The 15633-nt window shown below is 39.8% G+C and overlaps 1 protein-coding gene and 1 pseudogene across 3 annotated transcripts in view; one reads left to right on the top strand and one right to left on the bottom strand.

Moving 5' to 3' along the window:
- Positions 1 to 15633, bottom strand: part of PTPRG (protein tyrosine phosphatase receptor type G) — a 693857-nt gene that overhangs the window by 353395 nt on the left and 324829 nt on the right. The window lies entirely within an intron of this gene.
- On the top strand, positions 11604 to 12263 carry LOC109445750 (small ribosomal subunit protein eS7 pseudogene; annotated as a pseudogene).

Genomic DNA, 15633 nt, shown 5'->3' with positions numbered 1-15633 from the left:
ACTATGAACACTGAACACCAAATGCACTACGATTTTAAATGTGAAATATCATGACAAACTGGAATTTATAATGGCATTATACCAACGGGGCTACCAACCACTCAATCCACTCCTTCTCCAAGTCTCGGTTTAAGCATCCTTAAAATGGCCTGCCATGGTCCTGTAGACCAGCACTTCTCAGACCGCAATGTGTCTGCAAATCACCTGAAATTTCGTTAACATGCAGGCTGGGTTCTGATTCAAAAGTTCACGGTGGGCTGTGACGTTGTGTACGTCTAACAAGCTTCTAGGTAAGGTGATACCCCTGGTCAGAGGATCAAGCTGAGAGCAGCCAGGAGCTGATTCCTATGGAAACACTATGGCTTCCGAGACAACAACCTTCTTTCTTCTCGATCAAAGATCCTTGAATTCATTGGAGAGCAACGTACTCAACCCAAAGGATGATTCATGCTGGAGACAAGCCAGTCCTGTGAATCCAGTCCTCGCTGCTCCAGCTTTGGCAAATGATTTGTAACAAGAAGTCTGCTGGACTTCCTGTGATGAAAAAGTAGTTTTTCTGGCTTCCTTAGCTCCTGCTTTGGTCTCTACCATGTGAGGCTGGGCTACAGAAAACCGAGGGAGCCATCTTGTAACCACAAGGTGACAAGGATGACAGTGAAAGGGCACCACACAAAGGAGACAGTGGGAAAAAAAAAAAAAAAAGGCAAGAGCAGGGGGGTCAGCAAGCTATGACCCACAGGCCAAATGAAGATTACAATCTGTTTTTGTAAATAATGTTCTATTGGAGCCAAGCCACATCCATTTGTTCACTGACTATTTATGGTTGTTTTTATGCTACAGCGGCAAAAATGAGTAGCTTCAGCAGAGACCATATGGCTCTTAAAGCCTAAAATATTTACTATCTGGCCCTTTTCAGAACTTTGCTGACCACTGGCCAAGATCATTAAATCACCTATCCATATGCTTTATTCCTTCTTCCATTTCACCTTTGTAGCACTTCCAGCATAAGGGATTACTTCTTCGATAGTTGTCTTCCCCATCAGATAGTACACACTTTAGCTACCTTGTACAGTACTAGGCACATGGGAGATGCCCAATGCCCAATAAGTTGAACAAATTGTAATTCAGCACATATCTCTTAATCAAGATGTTTTTGAAACGTCCGTTTCCTTCTTTGGCTCTCCAATAATATAAGGCATTTAGAATATACTAAAAATGACAGTTCCTAATATAGCCGCCTATTAATAACAATAACCTGCCTTTGAGCCTCCACAAACTCCGTTTCCTTCCTCTTAGACCACTTCCAGGCAGGACAGAATGACGTTTCCAAATCTGGAATTGCCATATCCAGAAGCGGGAGACCCTGAGCCTTGGGAGTCCAGGTCAGAATTTGCGTGACCAGTAGACCCCTGGCAAACAGCAGGATGGATGGTCCATGTTCCAACCAACTGGAGTCCACACCAGAGAGAACACACAATAGCCGGCAACCTTTGGTGAGCCCAAGAGGAAACAAATTTTGAATGAAAAAAGAAAAGGAAACAGAAGCAGGAGATCCAAGGATAATAAAAACCCCAAGTTCCTGCAGCATAAGAGCTACTGCAGGATATCTTAAAGAGACATTTAAAGTTTTTATGAAATTGTCTTGTCACCAAGTAGTATGATGGAAATGGATGCTTCACGAGTTATTTCAAAGATGAACAGTTCTCTTGATAAAATTAGCAGTTGATACATTCCTTCTACTATATTTTAAAGCATAATGGCACAATGATAAAATAATAAACATGGGCTGTGGAGTCAGAGCCTGGATGGAGCTCCTGCTTAGGGACCTGGGAACATCATTTTACCTTTCCGAGCCTCGGTTTTCTAAGCCATAAAATAGGTATAATACTAATACCTTTCCTATGTATATGTGAGATGAATACTTACTGGATGTTAAAAACAAAAAAAAATGTTGCTGTTTCATTTTTAAAGCAAAAATGTAGAAAGTCATTCAAATACATTACCTAAAAACCTTGATCCTTTTTAAAATTTAACTGCTTTTCCCCTCAAACTATTGTGACATGAAACCCTTTATTTTCTGTATTGCAAACACCCATCCCATATTATTTACCTGTAGCTGATCATTAATAATCTATTATAGGCTATGTCTGAATATTCCTCCTCAAGGAAATATGAATCACAAACAGAGATATTTAATATGAGGCCTTTGTTTTTAGGGAAAAAACAGACGACTTCACTCAGCAAGTAAAAATATACCCGGGAATAGCAAATATCATGTATGTTTAAATCCACTCTTAGCACTATTCTAAAGCTATTATTTGTCATTACACAGTGCAGGGCCCCTACCTACACATATGCAAAACAGAGCTTAGTTTCGTGATGTTTGGGGCAAACACACACAACTAGTTAAAGGGCTCAAATTTATAAAGAAGACGGAGCTGATATATCATGTCAGCACTAATTAACTTAATAAATTTTAGTCAGTTCCTATTAAGCTGTGGGCACTGGGAAAACAACAGGGTTCAAAGGGTTCAATTCTAATGGAAGAACATAACAATGGCTAGTGGGATAGCTTTTCAGAAAAGGATTAAAGGAAGTGGGGAGAAAGGAAGAGAGCGTGTCAGAAGTACTATTTTTAAAGGGCTTATTGGTATGGTATGTCTCCATGGGAAGGTGAAATTTGAACACACATCAGCATGGAGTGAAGGAGCAAGATATATGCCTTGAGGGTGGGGTGGGTGATGGAGGTACGGAGCAAAGCATGTTCCAGACAGGAAACAGTAAGTGCAAGGCCCTGAGCCTGTTCCACAGGAGGACCTTCCTTGGGTCCCACAACAATCTCTCTCTCCCTCTCTCTCTCTCTCTCTCTCTCTCTCTCATATGCACGCATGCTTTCAGTCTCACTCAAGCTCTCTCTCTCTCACACACACACACATACACACTCACTCACTCATTCACTACGGGAGTATGTGCCCCTTGGTGCCCTGTTGTTTCCTCCCTGTGAATCCCTCTACTGTTGCTAGCTTTCTCATCCATCTCCCACTCCTGACCATGTACCCACATAAAGCACAAAACCTGTTTGCCCAGCATTTTAGCACAAACATTCATGAAATGTTTGCTGAATCATGAAGCAAATTTTCTAGATGAATACGCAGGTGATCCAGGAGAGGTATGTTTTCCAACACTATTGGTACATTAAATTTTCGCCCAGAATAAGTCCAATAAGGTGACAACAGGACTGTGGCTGAGGGGAAAGGGCACGTTGCTGAGGAAAAGCATCCTAATGGCAGTTCCGGTGTACTTGGAAGTAAGTATGTGGCTCACCAGCCGCCCATCCTTGCACAAATTTCAGCAAACTGAAATATGCTGTCTGATTAAGTAGAATTTGCATTTTAGAAAAAGTTTCCTTTATACTAAATCTAGATTCATGTTTGAAACAATTACAAACAGGTCTAAATGCTTCATTTATGTTAAACATAAAGGCTATAGAATCTCAAGTGACACATAAGGATGTTAAGGTATGGTTTAACTAAGCTAAATATGCATGCGTGCTGCTTTTTGTTTTCTATAAAGACTTAATGGAAGGAAACCAATTTTCTGACCTATAACTACAGAATCCAGTAACATCCCTCAGCAAGGGGTATTACATTCCAATGTGTCATTTTCCATTTCAGATCTGCTTCTACTGTCCTCCATTAAAACCTTACAAACCTTCTCGTTCCTCCATCATTTTATTTTTATCCAGATTTATATATACCAGTATCCTGATGGTTAAATGAAAATCAAAGAAAATGAAACTTTACTGAAGCCAAATGAGTAGCATGCCCAATCCTGTTTCCCTTAGCTGCTCTCAGTAGTTGTTAACTGGAAGGAAAGGAGGGGGAGAGTGAAGGTAGAAGAGGGCGACAGAGGAGAAAGGAGGAAATCAACTCTTAATAATTTTATTAGAACAACACCCTCTCAGTTTGCTGCAACATAAAGTTACCTACTATAAGCCAAAATTTATGATGCTTGTTGAAAGACGTTTGTTTGTTTGTTTGTTTGTTTGTAAGTTTACAATTGAACAGGAGAGACCAAAAGAAAACATCAGAATTCCCCAAATCTAAGATAGCATCCATTCAAAATTTACCTTTATTAAATTATATCATTACAATTTTTAAAGTATTACGAATTCTTTAACGAATAGCATACCAATGTTTAAAAAACGCACTTATTTCAAAAATATAAAAATGTCCATCTTATTTTTTCAGTGTTATCAACTACAGTCATTTTGTTTTACGTTAGAACCTCAGGCCTTATTTAACTTATAGCTGAAAGTTTGTACCCTTTATCAATCTCTCACTATTTCTATCTTAAAATGTCTTCTTTGTCTTAGTATGTTTAACTTAAAATGGAGATGTACTTCTATCAAAACACTCAGCAAACACCTATTAAAATGGCCAAAATGGAAGCACTGATAACAACAAAGGCTGACAAGGACATGGAGGGACAGGAACCCTCATACGTTGTTGGTGGGGATGCAAAGCAGTACAGCCTGTTTGGAAGACATTTGGGCGGTTTCTTACACAACTAACCATACTCTTACCGTAAGATCCAGCAATCACTCTCACTGATACTTGACCCAAAGGACTTGAAAACTCATGTCCACATAAAAACCTGTATAGCAACTTTATTCATGACTGACAAAACCTGGAAATAACCAAGATGTCCTTCAGCAGGTCAATGGATAAATAAATGGTGATACACTCAGACAATGGAATAATATTCAGCACTAAAAAGATACTATCAAGCCAAGACAAGACATGGAGGAACCGTAAATGCATGGTACTAAATGCAAAGAAGCCAATCTGAGAAGCCTATATACTATACAAGTCCAACATATATGACATTCTGGAAAAGGCAAAGCTACAGAGATAGTAAAAAAGATCAGTGGTCGCCAGGGCTTGGGGGAAAGGAGGGATGACTAGGAAAAGCACGGAGGACTTAAGGCAGTGAAACTACTCTGTAGGACACTATCATGGTGAACAGACGTCATCATAAGTCTGTCCAAATCTGCAGAATGGAGAGCACTGAGCGGGAACCCGATGGCTTGGGATGATGATGACGTCAATGCAGGTGCATCATTTACAACAGGAGCCACCTGGCGGGGATGCTGATCCTGAGGGAGGCTACACCTGTGTGGGAACAGGTGGTATTTGAAAAATGTACCTTCCTCTCAATTTTGCTGTGAGCCTAAAATTTCTCTAAAGATAATATTTTTAAAAAAATTTTTAAAAACTCAGAAAAACCTCATCTGTGTACAATGGCATTCGCACATTTGGGAGGAGCTTGCAAATGAGGAAGGATAGCAATGATTTCTGGACATGTTGTCCCAGAGGCACAGAGTTGGAAAAACTTTGGAAAGTGCATTTGACAAGTGAGGATGGGTTTGTTCCAGAACTGAGCTGTGGCGACAAGTACGGGCATGCCTTAGCTCCTTACCAGGAAAACCTCTCCTCATGTGGGGACGCCCTCCTCCCTCCCCCACACTACAGCTCATCACACTTCTGAGATTACCTCTGCAGCGGGACCAGTCGGGTTTCACACTTACAACACTTCCTGTTATGGGCGAGAATCAAAAGAATTCTCTAACTGGTACCTGGGATCCCAGCACCACCATGTGATAATTTCTTCTTCTTCTTCTCATGGGTAACTAACAGAATTAACAGGCAGTGGCTATTGGTGGCTGCTCTTAAGGCAGGCCGAGGGAAGAAAGATTTCTTTCTGTGTCCCCGTCCTAAGGACAGGCTAAAGAGCTGAAGAGGGATGGGTGGAGGAAAGCATGGGTAGCAAATTTTTATCCAATTTCTGAAGCATTTTTGTTTTCAAAATGCTGCTTTCTCATACTAGGTGGCTAGATAGCGTTCAAAGATAAACTAAAATGGATTAAAAAATGTAAAGAGTTGATTTGAGCAAAAGTTTATTACAATGGGGCAGCACCAAACTAGAAGTGGGTAGAGCAATCCACTAACAGAAGGTGGGGAGAGACTTTTATGGAGAAAAGGTGGAAGCAAAGTAAGGAAACTACTGATTGGCTATGGCTTAAAGCCTAGTTGGATGTTTGTGATGGGTTGACCTTAGGATTTGATTTCATAACCTTGAAGCATTTACAGGCTTAGATTTTGGTTTGGTACATAGGCTGCCATTTCAGTCTAATGGCCTCCTTGTGTAATTAATTATAACAGTATATTAGTGGATAAGTAGGTCTATCAACAAATGAATCTAGATATTGTCTGGCTTTTTATTTGCTTTCTCTTTGTTGCAGCATAAAATACAGAGTAACCACTTAACCATTCTCTAGTTGTCCTGCTATCCCTGTCACATCCTTTGGAAAAGCCCCAACACTCCCCTATTCGATCACGGACCACCAACCACATCTGCACGTCCAACCCTCCACGCAGCACCTGGAAGGAAGCAACGGACAAGCGATTGTCTGATGGTTGGATGCCACGTAAAAACGACACTCCCAGTACAGTTCGAAAGCTGTGCTTCCCAAGGACAGTACCAGTCTCCTGGAGTTCAGGTCTCCGCCTTCACATGCAGGGATCACAGGAATGACAAGCACCAATGTGTTGACCTCTTGGGAGCATTTCCACGACTGGGAACCAAGTTAAAAACCAACTCACCCACTGCAGTGTGGGAGCAGAGTGCTGAGATTTCCCAGCCCCACAATCACAACCACTGGACGCTCCTCAAGAAGCCATTAACAGCATTTACAGAGGGATAATAGGACATTTACAGAACCAGGCTTTCCCCAGGAAGTGAGGTAGACTTTTTGACTCACAGTGCAAAAGAAATCAATGAGGACCAGTTGGCCAGCTATACAAAACGTACTTAAACAAAAAGGAAAAGGAGGTAGAGAGATGGTTTAAATCACTGCCATATTCAGTGAATGGCAAGGGCATTCCCCACCCCCAGCCCCCCCACTACATCCATGGTGTCTAATTCAAATACAGCCCCTTTCAAAACCTTAAAAGGTTATAGGAAACCATTCCAGGCACCTTTCTTGTCTGTGTGATTTCTGAGCTTACAGCTAAAACAAACAGACAACACTGATAGATTTACTAACTGCAACTGGCATTTACATACTATTTCCTATACTCTTATTATTTGTACAGGGAGATGCTATGCTCATTTTTAGATGAAGCTCGGAGAGATTAACTGCCATGCCTCTCTCTAGTTAGTGTGTCCCGTAACCAGAAAACGATGAAGCTGAGTATCAAATCCAGGTCTGGAACCCACTGGTTTCACCAGACTACCATGTAGCATCTGAGGGTGATTAAAAACAAATAAATAAAAATATGTATCTCCAGTTAATAATTGATTTCTTTCTTATTTATGGCCTGATGAGTCCAAATGTATCTGTGTCCTTATGACATAAGAACAGCTGTTTCTTTCTGAGTTGAGAGTGACTCACTTTCACACAGATATCAAAATTTCTGCTCATAAACCTATAACACCACATCTAGAAACCATCAATCCATCCCAGGCTCAAGGCAAGGACGTTTTGTTTAGCATCTTTCTCGGATCATTTTTCCGCCACACTGCCTCTCACCCCACTTCCTCCTCTGTTCTCATTTAAGAGTTCTATCAACTGCTTCCCACTTTAAACTTCTATTTTACTGATCTCTAAGCTGCATGGTGTCTTTGTTGCAGGATGTGGCCACATCCTTTATCAGTGCCTGTTTGGGTTATTGACTCAATGTGAAAAGAAACTTTCACTGAATGTTCCTTGTTAGCCAGACCCGGAACCGAGATTTTGAGAGGTGTTTGCTGAGCTCTCAGGAGCCTACAGATACTGAGACATCACAAGAAAGCTTGTATAAGAAAGGCGTGTCACCAAACTTCATACATGGCTCACACCAAGACAGGGTGTCATTTTAGCAAGATGCAAAGAACCTGCAAGACGAAGATGAGTTAGACGCAGAGCAACTGCCAGGCAACTTGGCATGTTCATCGCTTAAACACTCCATTTCATTCTAAGGTACCAAAACGATAATAGACTTTATTCTAATTGGATTGTCTGCAATGAGCCAATTTAAGTGCTAAATGCTGCAAATTATTCAGCCTGACATAGCAATGCACTGATGTGAGCCGCTGTAGGGCAGAAGGTTTGTGGAAAGTGTGGGTTCCTGAGGCATAATGAGGAGCCAGGAGTCTAGGCTGGAAGACCTGCACCGCACACATTCACACTGATTCAACAGCTGCCAAAAAGCACCGGCTGCCACCTTGACCAAAATGCATCTGCCATCAGCCAGCCAGTACTGATACTAAGGCATTCCAGCCCCCACATCACTGGGACAAAGACATGTCAAAGGCTTAACAGGAGGACAGCTCAGAACACAAGGAAAAATTATCCACAAGAATGGACATCATTCATCATCACTTTGGTTCCATTATTTTGACATTTTCAGAATGTAATTTTTAAACTTATAAAGACACTGTTATAGACTAGACTTTCATATATAGTGATGAAAAGCTTGAGATCTGGAATGGAAATGGATTTACCACATTTGACCAAAGTTAACTGACCCCAACGCAAGTTATTTAATATTCCTATACCTCAGTTTCTTCATTTTAAAATAGGCGTGATAATAGTGCTTATATGTCCCATGACTATTATGAGAATTGAATATGTGTGTGTGGGGGGGTGGATTTTAGACATATATAAAGCCCAATACAAGTTGGTGACTAAAAATATATAATGACTACAATGTATATAGATAAACATAATAACAACAATACCGTGTTTCCCCGAAAATAAGGCCTAGCCGCACCATCAGCTCTAATGCATTTTTGGAGCAAAAATTAATATAAGACCTGGTCTAACCCTAGTAAAATAAGACCGGGTCTTATATTAATTTTTGCTCCAAAAATGCATTAGAGCTGATGGTGCGGCTAGGTCTTATTTTCGGGGAAACACGGTTCATATACTTTTAACTTTTCTTCCAAAACAGGAATAATTCAACAGGCATCTACGGAATTCCATGTGTAACCCAAATTATCACTGCCTCATATTAGAGTACATATAAAAAGGTGCCTGATTTGAAAGTTGAGATTTTATTCACAGCACTGTTCTGCCATGGCTTCACTTCAATCACTTGTAAAATATAGAGGGGGGTCAAAATAGACAGTCTCTTGGATGCCATCTAGCACTAAAATTAGAATTTTCAAAATTAATTTAGAACTATGATAATCTTGTTACTAAAATAATTTTCAACACTGCCCTATTTCTAAATCAAACTTTATTTTCATTAGACCTTATAGTTCTGTGTATAAAGTAAAAGTGGCTAGAATGCTACGATAACCTCAATTTACAAATGCCAACAAAGAAAAATATAGAGCCAAATTTTAATGGCTTACAAAGAGAATGTTTCTTCAGCGTCCTGACTAAAAGGTAAATTAAGATTTCCCTCCTGTCAAATACAGCTTACTCCCTTTGGGCTGGGGGATTAAAGTGCGATAATATTCATGTCTGATTTAACAGTGCTCTGTATATATTCTATTCAACAGTTGAATAGTTTACTTGACGACTTTTAACTCATATGTCCAGACACATTAATTCACAAATGAGCTGTAATTGTTTCTGCTGTTCAGCTAAGAGTTACAAATGCAACCCAAGCTGTCTACTGGCAGTGTCACTATTTGGGATTTCCTGTGTTATTTGGGTCAAGTATTTGACTTTAAATCAAGCAATAATATGATGCTTTGTACTCTAATAATACCCAGTAAGATTTAGTGCTCTTGTTGAAAACTTAATTTCAATTAACACAGAATATCTGAAAAATAATCAGACACAAACACTTCCTGAACTTAGGGGGATGGAGGGAGGGGCGTGGAGAGACAGGAACACACAAGTTCCTTCTATAAGGCCTCACTCAGCAAAGCCTCAAACTACAGCTTCTGAAGAAGGATTCACAAACTTGATCGCACTGATCTCCAGAAACAGGCTAAGGAATAATAAGATGATGACCAATAAGGTATGTTCCACGGCTCTATTTGCTGAAAAACGCCTTCCTGCAGCTTGCAGCCTTCACTTGCTATAAAGCAGTAAAGAAACATGAATACTTCCACATTAATCAGGATTTCGGCACAACACCCAACCTCCCCACCCCCCCACCTCACCAGTGCATCCCTCAACCCTACCATACTCAAGCCAACAGGAGGGAAGTGAGAGGTGTCCTGGAATATTGAGAAACACAGAACAGGCAAAGTGGCTGAGAAAGATTGCCTTGCTTAGAACATGCCAGAGGGAAAAGGAATGCAGGATTACTAATAGAGACATTTATCTGAAAATGATTTTTAAAATTAGGCCACTTAAAAAATTATTTTGTAACTTAAACAAATTCTCATTTTAAAAGAGTCAAAAATACAGTGTTTGGTGAAACAAACTACATCCCTTACAAAACCCGTATGTTCCCTGCCCATTTTCTCCTCCTCTTCAAAGGAGAGGTTATGATTTATTAGGTGTATGTGTATCTTTCCAGTTCTCTTTCTATATAACTGACTTATAACTAGCTAATCAAACGTTCTCTTTAGGGTCAACCTTTTACTTCCTTAGTAATAAGCTAGGAAGAAAACTGAGCTAATGAAACTAGGCAGATATGTCACTCTAAAAAGGAAAACCTAATGTCACTTCAGAACAGTATCTTCATTCATAAAGACAAAGACGGTTCTGACTTACGTATGAAGAAAACTTTCAGATGCTTAAACCTGGAACAGGAAAACCAGGGGATGGGCAAACACCCGCTCCCACACCGCTGTCTTCATAGCATGAAAGAAACGTAAGACAGTGATGACTACCAGATGGCAGGGAGCTGCCAAATGCGGTGGAGTCCCCAGCACATTTCTTAAAATTGAGCAGGCGGCAGAAAGCTCAAGTCCCCAGAGGGCATTGATTTGACTTAAAGTAAAAGGCCTGTCTCCAAGAACATCAGTGAACTTTACATCTTATGCCAAGAGCCAGCATGGAATCACAGAGAAATATTACGTCAAGTAAAATTACCGCTTTCCAACATAGGAAAAGTGGGTCAAGGAAGTCAAAGAGACAGAGGAGACCAGTAGAATCTTTATCTTGACCTTCATCTGATTTCTGATCGTGATGTCAATTATAGGACCATCTGCCAGAATTCTGTTCCACTCAAGCTTCCATGAGAAGAAAAGCAACTCCATTTGGACGGGAAATAAACCAGAGTGTTATTCACAGTGATCCCACAGTGAAATACAATCAATTAGACTGAAAAACAGGTGGGGGGTAGTTTTCCTTTTGTTATAGCAGGGACACAAAAGAAAACCTCCTTAGAAAATCTGCACTAATCTCTGAGAGCTGAGTTCTTCCTCAGACCATGCCTCTCAGTTTACGTGGCTTTTGAAAAATCAGACATTCCCACCGGTGAGTAGAAAGCAGCAACATACGTAAACGCTGGGGATATTCCCTCAGAGGTTCCCAATGTAAGGGAGGGCACTCCACTTGAGATGAAACGAACAGGGTAACAATGATCCAGCCAAGGAGGCCGAGTTATTGAGGAATATGCTATAAACAGAAATAAAAAGGCCCATTCAACTGGATAGCTCTTCAGGAGGATCACAAAAGAAAGACTATAAAAAGGCAAAAGAAACCCACATAGACTCATCCCAGGCCGGCGATCACCAAGGAGAAGCCCATGCTCAGTTTGAGCGCGAAGATCGTGAGCCCAAGTGGAGACAAGCCGGCCGAGTTCAAGTCCTGCGTCTCCCAGGCGCTCGGACCTCAAGGCCCAGCTTCGGGAGCTGAATAAAACAGTAGCCAAGGAAATTGAGGTTGGTGTCGATCGGAGAGCTATGATAATCTTTGTTCCTGCTCCTCAACTGAAATCTTTCCAGAAAATCCAAGGCCGGCTGGTACGCGACTTGGGAGAAAAAGTTCAGTGGGCCGCACGTTGTCTTTAGCGCTCAGAGGAGAATTCTGCCGCAGCCAACTCGAGAAAGCCATACAAAAAATAAGCAAAAGCGTCCCAGGAGCCGCACTGACAGCCGCGCACGATGCGATCCTGGAGGATTTGGTTTTCCCAAGGGAGACTGTGAGCGAGAGAATGCGCGTGGAACTGGACGGCAGCCGGCTCATAAAGGTCCACGTGGACCAAGCCCAGCGGAACAACGTGGAACACAAGGGTGAAACTTGTTCTGGTGTCTGTAAGCTCACGAGCAAGGATGTTAATTCTGAATTCCCAGAGTTCCAGTTGTAAAAAAAATAAATAAAAAAGACCCAATAAAATACCATTCACAAAAAAAGAAAAGAAATCCACATGGAAATACAAAACCTAGAAAATTCTTAGCAACTATTCAAGTCCCACATCACAAAACCACATATCAATCCACCTCATTAGTGGACTGGAATGAGGGGAAAAGGCGCCCATTGCATGGGAATGCACCCACCATTTCTCCTTGCCCAGTGTCTTGTATGGTGAACATTTTGCCCAACTGTCCATTACAGCCCTTCACATGTAAAAGTTCATCCTATGTTCAGCATGAGAAAAACCAGTAAAGAGAAGAGAAATTGGGGAGAAAAATAAATATTCTTAACTGGTGTAAAAATAAATAAATAAATAAATAAATAAATAAATAAATAAATAAATAAATAAATAAAACCTAACCATCGTTATGACTTGCTTCAAATCCATGCAGTTCTGTCTCCCCAATAAATCCAAATACCCTTATCAAACCACTCTTGAAATAATTCTAGGCTCTGCATAATTTAAATGCTTTAGAAGAAACCCCTAACTGCATGGAGAATAAAGAAATGCCAACCTTCCAATCCTAGCTCCCAATTGACAAGAATAAGGGGAATTAAATATCAAAACTATGTAGATTATTCAAGTATATCAAACAAAAAGCCAAAAGATCAAAAAAACAGCCATGAAAGTTTTGGGAAAGATTGCCAGTCTTCTGTGCACAAGAATCAATCATAATGACAAATTCCAATGGATTTTTTCCTTGCTTTTTATGGGGTTTTTTTGTACATTAAAGGGTAATTGAGTCACGCTTAAGTGAAGTTTTGCAGTTTGAGTTCAGTAAGCAAAGCCTAATTCTAAATGATGCTGCGACACTATGGAATGCAAATCCATAAACAACTTTTAAATTTAAAATAGAACCAGGAAAACACACTCTCTATTATGTGAATTTCTATCTTTTCAGTGGAATATGTCTCACCCCAATGAAGAAAAGTGTTACTATTTTGGTTTGGTTTTAGCAGTGCTAAGGGGCCATAACTACATTTAAATGGAATTATTTATAAAGGAGTTATTTCTAAAGCTGACTCTATATTATTGCATATTTTCTAAGAATATCAAAGAATGTTATTAGAAGCAAATCCTGTGAGGTTCCAAAAAACTCAAAAAAGTAGTAAGTTGGAAGATAAGATCCTGACTGCTTGCTCCTTATGCCACTCACAGAATGGAAAGATTTGATTATGTTAGGAGGACATCAAAGGATGCACACTGACAATTTAAATACAGGAAATTGAGGGCGGAAATCATCCTGGTGAAAAATTTACAGATTTACCAGAAGAGAAAGAAATGCAAATGGAAACAACTTTAACGTTATACTTCAGAGACAGTAAATCACAAATAAATTATTAAACTTAATTTTGGTGGAGCTCTCGATAAACAGGTACATACTGCTTAGCAATGAAACCAAATAAGAGCTGTTCAAAAGCAGTAATTCTGAAGAAATAACGTGGGGGAAAAAAGAAATTAATTTATATCAAGAAATACTGTATTTCATTACAAAGTGATGAAATTGAAAACAACCTAATGCTTCAAAATAAGGGAACAATTATACAAACCATGACATAGCCGTACAGTATATAATGATATTTAAGCTAGTAATATACACACACATGCACATCCCTATTAAAAATAAACCTGTAGACAGTGTTAACAGAGAGGAATGTATTTAAGTATATTTATTTGATCAGCAAGAAAAATGCAATTAAATATATTTATATAGTAAATGCAGAACACAAAATCAAAAGGAGGCCCCAATGAACTAATGATCTAAATGTTCAGTAAAAATGAGGCACAAAGCCAAAGTCATGGAATCAGTATTTAATATGCACACACTTTCATCCCTCTGTCAACATCAATTAATTGCACTGCTGTGTGTCACGTGCTAAGCTAGACGCTTGGGATCCAGTAGAGAGAAATAAGACGCAGGTACAGACCTCAATGAGTTCCCAATGCCTCTGCTCCCCTTTTTGTCTTTAAAACAAAAAGTTTATTAAATATTGGAAGTGTAGAAAAAGTTTCAAAGAAGGAAGCAAAGTTGCCATGGAAAACAGAGAAATCTAACCTAGTGTGAAGATGGTTTTGGGGGGTGGGGGGTCCTGCTTTCCTGAAGATGTTATGAGAAACTTGAAGAGTAGATACTTTCCAGGCAGAGGAAGGCAACAGGAGCAGAGGGAAGAGCACGTGCTAGGCTGGAGAAGGCACAGGAAAGGTAAAGAAGAAGTTATCTGTGGCTGGAACACAGAGCCAGAGCCCAGGGGAGGACCTGAGTCAGTGATTAAATCACCGGGGTGGAGGGGGTTGGGGGAGTGTCCTCAAGACCCAGCAAAGACTCAGGCCTTTCTCCTGAAGGTCAACGAAAGCCACTAAAGGTTTTAAGCAAAGCAGTGACTCAACAGGGTTTGCTCACGTTTTCTTGGCTGCACTGCAGGGAGACTGGAGCTAATGAGGGAACAACTACACAAGTGCAAGCAACATTTTAGGTTGTTAAAAGGCCAAAAGAAATGCAAGGAGTGAGCTCAGGGGGTGCTTCACAGGCATCAAGTCTGCTCCAAGCGCTGCGAAAAACAACTTCATGGTAAACTTCTTAAACAGAGTTAACAAAAATGCAGCGACCACTGCTAGAAAAGTCAGGAAAATTCAATTTTTAAAACAGAAACAGATTTAAATAGGCAAATTCCAGGAGGGGGAAATCTAATGGTTAAAGATATAAAATGATATATATTAACCTCACTAGTAACAAGAGAAGACAAAATTAAAAGAGTTAAATTATTGGTAAGCTCATGTGAATCCATATACAAACAATGGTGGTATAGAATGGTACAGTCATTCTAGCAAGTGAAAGAGATGATTTGGGTGAAATTCATTAATAAACAAATTAGTTATTTTGCACAGTTCACCAAAAATTCAAGAAACCCATTTTTATATAGATGGATACATACCCATATACACACATCTTTGTATATAAAGGTTCTTAAGGCAACAGGTTATAGACAAGCCAGGTCCTTTCTGAGACAATAAATGGAATGGGATCAATGGATTCTACATAGCTATTGAAAGCAATTAACAAGATGTACATAAAACAATGTAGATAGATTTTCAAAGATGGCATTAATTAAAAATGCATAACAGAATGAGATCTATAGCATAAAAACCTTCAGATGAATTAAAACCATTACTAGTGAGGATCTTTGGAGAAAAAGAATGAATCAGAGTTCAGAAAAATAAAGATAAAACAATCCACAAGGGCCTGTTTAATAATGATAATATACCAGGGAATATACGATACTCTCTGATCCCTATGCCCCAATTTTGATAATAAAGTTTCTAA

This window comes from Rhinolophus sinicus, chromosome 5, assembly GCF_057876585.1.
Source record: "Rhinolophus sinicus isolate RSI-liver-muscle chromosome 5, RSI-T2T, whole genome shotgun sequence".
Classification (NCBI taxonomy): Eukaryota; Metazoa; Chordata; class Mammalia; order Chiroptera; family Rhinolophidae; genus Rhinolophus; species Rhinolophus sinicus.
Note: the sequence above shows the minus strand (reverse complement) of the source record. Positions and strands in the feature narration are given on the sequence as shown.